This window comes from Helianthus annuus, chromosome 10, assembly GCF_002127325.2.
Source record: "Helianthus annuus cultivar XRQ/B chromosome 10, HanXRQr2.0-SUNRISE, whole genome shotgun sequence".
Lineage (NCBI taxonomy): Eukaryota > Viridiplantae > Streptophyta > Magnoliopsida > Asterales > Asteraceae > Helianthus > Helianthus annuus.
In genome coordinates this window covers 89,503,916-89,516,956 of record NC_035442.2, presented here as the reverse complement: position 1 = coordinate 89,516,956, position 13,041 = coordinate 89,503,916, and positions in this window count along the sequence as shown.

Sequence of the window (13,041 nt, the reverse complement as noted above, 5' to 3'; positions counted from 1 at the left end):
AGTATGTCAGAAATAGAAAGCCCTTCAAACAAGATTTCGGGGGTTACCCATATATCCGAGAGATATTCCCCACGAGATAAGCAAGTTATTCGATATTTAGGTTTATATCTCGAAAACAATCTACTGAATGTATAAAAACCTACTGGCATATCCTTAGTGAGATCGTTTATCACATTTGACTTTCCAATACTTTAGTGTGCTGTGATAGTCCACTGATGTACTATCATTTCCTCTTTTTCACAACAAAACTCTTTTTCATTTTCTCATGTTTTTGGATTTTAAGATTTTATCATGTTTTTGGATTTTTCAAATTTTCTAATGTTTTTGGATTTTCTGAAAATTCTTACTCCCCCTAAAATTTAAAACCATTTAAAGAAAATTTGACAGACCGATGTGAATTACTTCAATTCGCCATCCACTTGGCATAAACAATCAGAACTCCCCCTGACAACAAACTATTTTCCCATTATGATTTCAAAACACTTAAGTTTGTTTTAATCAAAATGGTTTTTCCGGAAAATTAGTTTTGTTGATTTTACACATCACTTGTAAGATCGGGGATTAATTCATCACTTTGTTTTTCTTTTTCAACCACTTGTATTAAAGTTAAATCAAGTTCAACTTAATGACCTTGATTAACCACTTGTAAGTGAAAACCTTCTTTCAACCACTTCTAGGTTCACTTATCAACCATACCACTTGTAAATTGAAATATAACAATTTTAAATTTTGAAGAAAGATGCCGATTCATGCTCCACAATTACCAACTTGGGAGCTCCGGCAAGTCTGGATTTTAGTCGTGATAGGTTCTACCCCATGACGATACGAACATGGGTGAACCATCTTCATCTGGTTTGTTTCCTTTCTTTTTCTTTTCATAACATTCCTATACCCCTTTGACCTTCCCGTCAACCATTTTTCCAAAAATATTTTGAACTTTGGGGTTAAAAACTTTTTCAACATCAAATTCTTTCTTTTCAGAAAAGATTTGATTTGAAATCTCGACTTCTCCAACTTTTTGTTTAAAATTTTCAGTCCTCAATGGTGGAAAGTTGACATCATCCATTGGCGGTACTGAATTTTCGCTTTTTAGCTCAACTTGTAGCTCTTCTGACTTTGACGAGTCAGATTTATCGCCAGAAAATAGCTCCTCTGATTTTGACGAATCAGCATCATTGCTAGAACTATCATCTGAATTTTTAACAACCCACTTTTGGTTGTTAAGCTTCACTTTTCTTTTGTAAAAACTTTTTGAACACTCACCAACCTCAAATTTTGAATTTTTGAAAACATTAAATTGTTTGGTTGGTGGTTCATTTTCAACCATCTTTTCTTTCAGTTTTTCAGAGACTCCCTGTTTTATGTTGGTTGCCTTTGGACAGTTCAAGGCAATGTGATCAACTTTTTGACATTTATAACAAGTTCTTGTCTCCTTCTTCTTCTGAGCAGCTTCATTCTTCATTCCCTCTTGCTTCTTAGCAAGGAATTCTTTGTTTGATTGCTTCCAGAATGAGCTCTTTTCCTCTTCTTCTGACCTTGATCCTGAAACAAATACAGTTTTTGGTTTATAAGTTTTCTCATTTTTATAATTTTCTGGTGAAATAAAACCTAGACCTTTCTTTTTGAAATTACCGTTATGGTTTGGTATCTTTTGAAAACCAGAACCAGAACTGTAACCTTTTTTCTTGTTTATCATTTGTTGAACTCTTGAGGTGTATTGTTTAGGTTTTTCAGTAAGATTTACATCTTTTATTTCAGAAATACTAATTTCTGTTAATTTGGAAACCTTTTTGATCATTTCAGTTTTAACAACTCTTATTGGAAATTCCTCATCAGAATATAATTTGTCAGAATCATTCAAATTATTTTGTGATAACAGAAAATCTTTATTGTAAACCTGTTTGCCCTTTTTGACTGTTGTACTTGAAGTGTCGGACTCATATTTTGACTCTGACTTTGACTCCTCCGTTTCATCTTTATCCAACACCTGATCGACCACTTTCTTAATTAACTCAGATTCATGATCAGTGTCGGATGATGTGAAAGTGACATCGATGTTGTCTGGCAATTTATCTGAATGCTCAGATTCCCACTGTAAGTTGGTTGCCTTTTTGACTCTTTCTGAATTAGGATTTCTTAGAGAATATCCATTTTCCAGCGGAGGTGGACACTTGTTATAACTGACACTTTGTTTCTTACCAGAATTCTTCACTTCAGTATCCTCTTTTGTTTCAACATTCTTTACTTCAGATGTTTCTTCTTCAAACGCTTTCATGCCTTCCACTGTAGGGTAAATCCTGTCAATCACATAAGAAGAACATGAGTAACTTTTCAATAACCTGTTTACTTTCTCAGTTTCGATCCTCTGAGTTTCCAATTTCTGTTCAAACTCAGCACATATCTCAATGTAATAATGGATGATTTTCTGCTTTGTCATGTATGCTCCATTGAGTGTCTTCATAGCTGTTGCTTGTTCACTGCTCGACTCGTTATATTAATTCATGGCTTTGTTTAAGACATCATACGATTCTTTCAGTCTGTTTATGTTATGAATCAACTCGTTGTTGTGCTTTTTCATAATCTCACAGTTTTCACATTTCTCAGACACCTTTTTTTGCATCAGCTTCCATTTCAATCTTGAAAGCTGGAATTTCTTTGACCTGCTTCTTTATCACTTGAACATTTTCATCATCATTGTTATCTCTCTCGGCAAGAAATTTTAAGTGCTCTTTCATTCTTTCTGCATAATACGAATTATCATGATCACAATCATCTTGTTTTTTAACCTTCTTCTTGGTCACTCGAACTTTTGCATCTCTCTCGGCTAGATATTTTAAGTGCTCTTTCATTCTTTCTGCATAGTAATCATCAACACTATCTTCCTTAATTTGAGCAACAAAAGCTTTATGATTTGAAGTTCTGTTAGAATCATAATCATCCCAACTGAAACCTTTTGGAAGTCTTTCATCATCTTGATCTGTCAGACATGCTTTACTCTCAGCTGAAATATATTTGTCCCAGCTAAATCCTTTTGACGATCTTTCATCATCTTGATTAACTAGATAAGCTTTCTTTGATTCTTCAATCTCCTTCCTTGCATGTGAAGTTTGTGGCGATTGTTGTTGACATGGCTGTTGAGAAACTTGATGATAAATCGCTTTCCGATAATAGTCATTGTTTCCGAAAGGATTTTGAGCTCCACTTGCTTCGCGGTTTGTGCATTCTCTCTTGAAATGCCCTTTTTCCCTACAACGAAAACAAGTAACTTTAGATTTATCAAATCCTAAAGTAGAAACATTTGCATCACGAAAATCATCTCTTCCCGTAATTTGTTTAAACTTTTCAGCTCTTCTCAACACACTAGCCAAACACCACTTTATATCCATTAACTCCATTTCCTCAGCATCAATCTGATCGTAATCCTCTTTTGTCAACATTAGATTTCCGATCCTTCCTGCAACTAAACTCCCATAAGACTCTAACACAGTCACCAATAAAGACATATGACTTTTGGCTACTTCTTCAGAGTAATTTTGATCATTCTCTAGATTTAATGCAATGTTGCATTGTAGGACGTTGCCATTCTTGGTTGCTGAAAAATTTGGATTGTCACACCCCGACCACGTAAAACATCAAAACGTGGCGGAAACGTCGGGGAGTGTTGTAACAGAATTATTGTTCCACAACCAAGGTAATTAAAATAATATTTTATTCATCACCCAAGGGTGGAATACATCGTTCAAAACAAGAACCAACATGTTACATCGTCTTTAAACTACTGAAATAAAGAGTACATAACGTAATTAAACTAAGTCTAGCTCTGTTTTATGTCACTAAGGCCCGAGTCCACCCTAGCGTGTCACGATCGTCCTATGCATTAGCTCCTGAAACACATGTGAAAATAGGTACGTCAGCATAAAAATGCCTGTGAGTAACATAGGTTTTGTTGATGTAGGATTCATGACTTAAGTTTAAGAAAAGTATTTAATAAAAGTTAGTCATGAACCTTGTAAAATGTTTTGTTTTGTAAATCATTTGAAAAGCGATAAAATCAAATGATATGTATAAATAGAAGAATAACGTATGGTTAAAAGAATAACCAAGTAAAAAAAATAAGTTGTATAAAGCAAGTTGTTTTTGTAAAACGAAGTCTTGTGAAAATGTGTTATTTGTGTAAAAATGTATAAATCCAAACTAAATGATTTAAATAACGCTATGACATGTAAGACAATACAAGCACTTATATATAGGAAGTACCAGCGGCGTATCCACCATGCTTGTATCATACTACACACATATCGTTACTTAAGTCATTAAACAAACCACCAATGTACAAAGTCCATGTTTAAACCAACCGTCAAATGTTCATGTCTAAACCATTGTCATATGTTTAAAAGTCCAAAATGTAGTCATGTATGTGTAACAAATGTCATGTGTGTTAAGTAAAATGTGTTCACTTAAACCAAACGTAAGAATGTACAAAACAAAGTATTTTGAGTATATCAAAAAGTTATGTTTTGCAAGGTAAAGCATGTTTTAAATGATACAAACATTTATGTGGTAAGTTAACGCATACATTCAAGCCTTGAGACAGACGGATAACCTTAAGTAAAGGTTATCAAAAGAAATGTTTTCGGATTCAGTCATTCCTTTCATCCAAACCAACCCAGGATGTCAGAAACGGGATTTGTCAAGTCCTATGGTACCATTACTTACTACCGAGCGGCGTAGCTAATGTTAATGAATGTATATAAGTCCCATTTATGCAAACCAAATGTCATACCAAATGTAAACATGTTATATGAAAACAATGTACTAAGTATGCTAAGTCAACATACAAAGCATAAAAGTCATGTAAATCAATGTGCTAGTATGCTCAGTCAACATACATAGCAGAAAATGTAATGTAAAACAATGTGCTAATATGCCAAGTAAACATATGTAGCAAAGCAATGTAATGTAAATCAATGTGCTAGCATGCTCAGTCAACATACATAGCCAAACAATGTAATGAAACCATGTACTATAAGTGTACTAAGAACATAGCAAGCATATGATGTGAAAACAAGAAAACACGAAAGTAACAAGTAGGCACATGTGTTTCACCCCAAAATGTTTGGAAAACAGTAAAAGAGGGGTCTATGTACTCACTTGAGATTGCTTAGAAGTCGTAGGATAACCACCAAGCAATGCTAGTAGATCACGGAATCAAACGGCACCTATATAGGTATCTACATTAATAAACGGACCCATTGGAGGATCGGGTAGTACGAGGGTTCGTAAACCAAATAAGTATGGGTACTTATGTAATATGGTTTAACAAAGCCTACGTACTAAAACGAAACCTATCCTAAGTGCTTTTGACCCGTTACGACTCGTTTAGGTAGCTTATGCTACTTTAACGCGTCGTTTGCGTAAAACGCGTTTGGAATGCCTAACTAGCCCTATGACAAGCAAGATATGCCTTAACATGTTTAATATTGTTGTTAAATCAGTTTAGATACCAAAAATTAGGTTACATAGGCTTAAAATGAACTTTTGCGCGAAAAGGGTATTTTGGTAATTTACCTAAGGCATAAGAACTACTTATCATACAACTACTTAAACGTCGTGACCATAAGGTATAGCCTCGGAAGGTTATTCCCTATACAACTATGGTCACCTAAAGTGTTTGGTCGGATCCTAATGATCGACCAAATGGGTCGGGTTCGTAAGCATAAGCGATTAATTAGATCGCTTACCTTTACGACCCTAAACAAGCACAAATCTAAAAGCGACGAGCTAAACATGCTAGAACATGTTTAGTAATGTTAGAAAACAGGTTTGGTATTAAAACAAACGGTTTTAATACCCTAGAGTAGTTTGGTTACAAAATACGCGAGAAAACGCATTTTGGCCGAAACTACGACTCGTCACTGAGCCTAGATAACATGGTAATCAGTAGGTATAGTTACTAGGGACTATAACCATCATGATTACGCTCACGTTATGAAGTTCAAACGAACTTCGCATTGACCATAAACTGGTCAATGCAGAAAGGTAAACAAAGTTTGACTTTCGGACTCGAAAAGCAATAAAAGAACGAAGGAACACTTACAAAGGGTCCCCGCAAGATTGAACTTCCGAGTATTCTCAGGTATGAAGTATTAAAGCACCCCAACTTAGAGAACAAACTCAGAATTCAAGTGGGTTTTGCAATGGAGATGGATGGGTATTTATAGGAAACATGGAACCGTTAAGATCGTTTCTTGTTCCCCAAGCGTTTAATCTCGACCGTACAACACTTACCCACTGATTTACAAACCCATGGGAGCCCATAGGATTGTTAAAAACCATTTGCAAGGGGTTTTTGGGTGCTAAACAGCTGCAAACAGCTGTTTGCAACAAAATTGCATATCTGGGGAGGCCATGCGGCCCGCATCAGGATACACACAAACTCAGGCGGGCCGCCTGAGCTTGTCTGATCAGCACAACTTTCAGAAATGACAGTTTTAGCCCCTGCATGCTTTTAAGTCCATTTTCGACACGTTTAAGCCCCGTTAACCTCATTTCAAGGCTCTAAAATGAAGTTAAAGTATAGGGAACTCAAAACATGCTCAAAAATATCTCGGATGTCGGTTCGTTTGGTCGTACGATCGCGATGTTCGCTTAATTACGACGGAATGCGCATAAGCGCGAAAAACGATCCAAATTGCGCGACGAATGGATTTTTCTCATGTCAATCATTAAAACATAATATTTTAATGCTTACATAAATTTTTGGATGTCCGGATGTATTCAGAACGTAAGTTATGCGTGAAAATGCAAACTTATGCACTTTTTGACGCTTTTAGTCCCTGAATGAGCATAAAGTTTGTTTTAGCACACCGAACCCATCAAAGCCTATTTCTAAGCTATGTAAAGGATATTTAGGGTGTGTTTAACTTATGGGCATGCTCCGGAATGTTCATTATAGTTCAGATTGGCATACTTTCGCAGTTTGTCAATTTTAGTCCCTGTAAGCGAATAAACTTGATTTTGCCATACCAAAGCCTTCAAAACTTATTTCTAAGTTATGTAAAGGTTATTTAAGGTATGTTAAGCATAAATTGATGTTCCGGAGTATTTGTCGCGTTAAACTGCTTGCATTTACGCACCAGTTTGCGTATAATTCTCTAGAAAGCGATATAGAGTTTGAAATCGAATAAAAGTCAAAACATGAAAAACATCAAACACAAATAAACAAACATTGGGATTAAATAACTTTATTTCATTGATAACTAAACTGTTTACAATGATTACAAGCACAGATGTCACAGTCTCCCCTTCTTGTGGAAATTTCGTCCCGAAATTTGTTTAGAGGAAACTCGTGAGAATAGATGTGGATACTTCGCCTTCATTTGATCTTCACGTTCCCATGTAAACTCAGGTCCACGTTTAGATTCCCAGCGAACTTTAACCAACGGAATGCGCTTGCGTTTAAGCCATTTGACTTCACGATCCATAATCTCCACAGGTCTCTCAACAAAATGTAGTGTTTTATCAACACGGATTTCGTCAAGTGGCATGTGGAGGTTCTCATCAGCGAGACACTTTTTGAGATTGAATACGTGGAAAGTTGGTTGAGCATTTCCAAGTTCGGGAGGTAATGCAAGTCTGTAGGCTACCTTACCGATTCTTTCGACGATCTTGAATGGTCCAACGTATCTAGGTGCAAGTTTTCCTTTCTTTCCAAATCTGATCACACCTTTACAAGGTGAGACCTTAAGTAATACACGATCACTGATCTGGAATTCCAAGGGCTTGCGTCGTCGGTCCGCGTAACTCTTTTGACGGCTTCGAGCTGTCTGTAAGTTATCACGAACTTTCTTAATCTTGTCAGTCGTCTTTAAAATGAGGTCAGGTCCAGTAAGCTGAGCCTCACCTATTTCATTCCAGCAGACTGGTGAACGACATTTTCGACCATAGAGAGCCTCGAAAGGAGCTATGTTGATGCTGGAGTGATAACTGTTGTTGTAGGAGAATTCAATCAGTGGAAGATGTGAATCCCAACTACCACCAAAATCGATCACACAAGCTCTAAGCATATCCTCCAAAGTCTGGATTGTTCTTTCAGTTTGGCCATCTGTTTGTGGATGATAAGCGGTGCTCAGATTGAGTTGGGTCCCCATAGCAGATTGCATGGTTCTCCAAAATCGAGAAGAGAAGCGAGCATCTCTATCAGAAATAATGTTCAAAGGAACACCATGTCGAGATACAATTTCATCCACGTAGATTTTGGCCAGTCTTTCAGCAGAAAAATCATCACGGATTGGCAAGAAATGCGCTGACTTAGTAAGACGATCAACAACTACCCAAATGGCATCATGACCTTTCTTAGTGCGCGGAAGTTTGGTAACGAGATCCATAGCAATGCTTTCCCATTTCCAAACTGGGATCTCTGGCTGCTCCAAAAGACCATAAGGATGCTGGTGTTCAGCCTTAACCTTTAAACAAGTAAGGCATTTTGAAACGTACAAGGCAATGTCTTTCTTCATACCAGGCCACCAATACTGAGTACGAAGATCCTTATACATTTTATCTGAGCCAGGATGAATAGAATAACGAGACTTATGGGCCTCTTCCATAAGCAAAGTGCGAAGATCATCTTGGCTTGGGACCCACAAACGGTCCATGAAATAATATGATCCATCTTCCTTCAGCACAAGATCAGGCTTAATGTGATAGGGTAATTCCTTACCCATCAAGTCTTGTGAAACACAAGCCTGTTGAGCCTGAGTAATGCGTGCTTGGATATCAGATCGAGCTTGAATAGCAGATTGAACACGAACACAATGAAGCACAGTACGTTCCTTACGACTTAATGCGTCAGCCACAACATTCGCTTTACCAGGATGGTAGCGAATTTCGCAATCATAGTTGTTTAGGAGTTCGACCCAACGTCTTTGCCTCATGTTGAGTTCTTTCTGATTGAAGATATACTGAAGACTTTTGTGGTCAGTGAAAACCACGCATTTTGTACCGTACAAATAGTGTCTCCAGATTTTGAGAGCGAAGACAACTGCACCCAACTCAAGATCATGAGTGGTGTAGTTTCTCTCATGTACCTTCAATTGCCTTGATGCATAGGCTATGACTTTGTTCCTTTGCATCAGAACACAGCCAAGACCCAATTTCGATCCATCACAGTAAACAACAAAATCATCATTGCCCTCAGGCAAGGTCAGAATAAGTGCATCACAAAGCTTCTGCTTCAAGGTCTGAAATGCTTCCTCTTGCTTAAAATCCCATTCAAAGGGTTTGTTCTTCTGAGTTAGAGCAGTTAGAGGAACTGCAATCTTTGAGAAGTTCTCGATGAAGCGGCGGTAATAACCCGCAAGACCAAGAAAAGAACGAACCTCAGTAGGAGTAGTAGGCGTATCCCAATCCTTAATCGCACTTGTGACAACTCGAATTTCCACGATTTCTATCTTCGCATTTATTACACGTTAATTGTTTGGATTGTTTGTTTTCACGACTTGTCGTCTCACAACTGTACACGTTATAATATGTTGAATCGTACTGTGGTTGATTATGTATATATGTTGGTGTGCATTATATAAGTGTGTATGTGAATTATATATATATTTGGTGGGATGTGGATAACTAATAAAACTAGCATACTTGGCTAAACATCCCTCACGAAAACACTTCCACTTGAAAACACCCCCCCCCCCCACTCTCATGAAAACACTTTCTTTGATGAAAACACATATGTGTTTTCGTCCACTGCTACCCAACGAAAACAAAATGGGCTTTGGCCCAGTATTGATCTATTATATGTATTGGTATTAATCTTTACGAAAGAATGATATTCGGCAAGCAAACCCTAACCACCTCTCGCATTCTCCCTCTACCATTGAACCGGACGGCAATTTTTGTTCCCCGAATCTCTCCAGATCGATCCAATCATTTATCCATTCATCACGGTTAGTGTTAATCCTTAAGAGATTAGTTGATCACAAATTACTTTTGATTTATTTGTGGATAGTATGATGTAACTGCTATGTGTTGTGCTTGTGAACGGAATGATGATTTTGCTTAATGATCGATTAATTTATGTGAAACAACGATCTGTTAACATGTAATACATATTAGGGATGATGATTATAAGAATAAATCTAAGGATTTTTTTAGGCCACTGATCTGATCATGCTAGTTGATGTTTGAGAATTCTGTTAATTGAGTATTGAATGATTATGTACTACTGTTTCGTAAATACATCGATGATATGATTTCTAGGATTGTTTGTAACTGTTGTTGAGGATGATGATGTTGCCAGGCGAGAACACACAACTGGACGAAAACACTCAAGTGTTTTCGTCATACTTCAAACCAACGAAAACCAAAGGGAGTTCGGCCCATATAGTGTTTTCGCCAACCAAGGGTTTTCGGCCCAACTGGTTTTCGGCCCAAGTATGTTTTCGCCAGCAAAGGATTTCGGCCCCACTGTTTTCGGCCCAACAAGTGCTTTCGGCTATAACTGTTTTCGGCCCAAGTTATGTTTTCGGCCCAAGTGCTTATTAAATCTGTAAAGCTTATTAACTAAGTTAAAGGTGCTAACTGTGTTAAATGAATTAACTCTGTTAGGATGTTAAACTGTTACTTGTTAATCCCGTTAGATATTAACTCGGTTAAGTTATTGTGTAACATTGTTAGCCTTTAAACGCTGTTATGTTATTAACCCTGTTAACTGGATTAACCCTGTTAATTATGTGACTCCATTACACATATCAGTCCAGTTAAATCTTGTTAACTAGGTTAAGTGAGATATTAAATAGTTATGGTTAGTACGAACGGTGAAGGACTTGTTTATGAAACATGAGTTACATGAAACTGATTTGATAAACTGATACGTGGTACACGATGATAACTGCCAAGCAATATGTGAAACTTTACGAGTTTAACTGATTATAAATGCGTGCGTACTATAGGGCGTGATTGATTCTTGTGAGCACTTAACTTAGCATACCGAGCAAACCAAGGTGAGTTCACACAGCCAAGGCATGGGGTTCCCGGGTGGGAATGGGATTTGTTGAATTATTGTACCTACTCAGCTGATAGAGCCGAACGATAAGACACGACTAGACTAGTAACGCTTATTGAACTGATCTTCGCACACCTGCCAAAGGTTGGCCGCGATATTATGACTGACTTCGCACACCTGCCTTTGGAAGGCCGCGAACTAAACTTACTAACCTCTTCGCACACTTGCCTGGTAGGCCGCGATATACTTGGGATAGTTATCCCCTAATCTTCGCATACCTGCCTGGGAGGCCGCGATGGAAATATGATACATGATATAAATGAACGAACATTATATTACTCACACTATACTATTACTGAACTGTTAACTGTGAACTCGCTCAACTAGTTGTTGACTCTCTGCTGCATGCCTTGCAGGACCTTAGGTACTTATGGAGCTTGCACAAGGAGGAGCAGGTCGTTGTGGGATTCGGATCGTAGACATTATGCTAAACAATTGACTTATAACTTTACTTTGGATTTTCATTATTACGCTTCCGCTATTGATACTATGTTTGGTTTGGAACATCAATCGTATTGATTTGGGTTTTACAAACTATCTTATTTATATTATGCTATGTTCAATATGATTGATGGCTTGATCCTGGTCATGTCACGCCTCCAAGCGGTGGTACTCCGCGTGTGGATTTTTGGGGGTGTGACAGATTGGTATCAGAGCCATTGGTTATAGAGAACTTGGTTTTAATATGGGAAAACGTTTTTATTAAAACCAGACTATAACCAGAACAGTGCTCTCAACGATCCACAACGACGCTTCGCTCCATGTGCAAGACTCGACATCCTAGGTAATAAGGTTTATGCTTATTACCTGCTTGCTAGAATTGCGTAGAACCTTGCTCGTAGTATGCTTACCTTACTTTTGCTCACTACTTGTTATTGCCTAAGAACCTCTATGTGCTTACACTCTTCTGTCATCGCTCTATTCGCGAACCTCTCTAACTCATGTTGCATTTGCTATGAAGATCATGTCTGGACGAATTAACATGACTCAAGCCCAGCTAGAGGCTCTCGTTCAAGCTCAAGTTGCTGCGGCACTTGCAGCTGCTCAAGCAGGTAGTATACCCTGCAGTATAGACACACACTAGGATCTTTAGATCCTACATTAACTCTCGTATTTAACCTTGTCCTATTCGTGCGCAATAGGTCAACACGCGCAGCAGCCTGTCTGCACTTTCAAGAACTTCATGGACTGTCGTCCAAGTACTTTCAGTGGCACCAAGGGGGCAGTGGGACTCCTCCATTGGTTTGAGAAGCTAGAGTCGGTGTTTGAAATGTGCGAATGCCCTGAGGCACGCAGGGTCAAGTATGCCACTGGTACGTTGGAAGGGATTGCGCTCACCTGGTGGAACGCGCAAGTACAGATCCTAGGGTTGGCAGCTGCTAACGCCACCCCTTGGGAGGATTTCAAGGAATTGATTAAGCGTGAGTATTGCACACGAGACGACATTCACAAGTTGGAGAATGAGCTATACCACTTGAAAATGACGGGGTCAGAGATAGAGGCTTACACGAAACGATCAAATGAACTGGCCATTTTATGTCCAACGATGGTGGACCCCCCAGTTAAACGCATTGAGTTGTATCTCAAGGGGCTTGCGCCAGAGATTCAGAGCCACGTGACATCGGCTAACCTCAACAATATCCAAGACATTCAGCGTCTTGCTCACCGACTCACCGATCAAGCAGTGGATCAGAACAAGTTGCCAAAACGCATCAGTGCTACCACTACTGCTACTACTACTCCAGCTACTACTTCTGCCACACCCAGCGAGAACAAAAGAAAGTGGGATGGGGATTCCAGCAGGGGATCAGTATCTGTTCAGTCCCAAACACAGCAGCGTCGCACCAACGACTACCAGAGTCCGAATCAGCAATCATCGGGCAGTCAGGGGCAGAGTGGTTATAGGGGAACTCACCCGTGGTGTAACAGGTGCAACAAACACCACAGTGGGAGATGTCGCAGGGAACGTTGTCAAA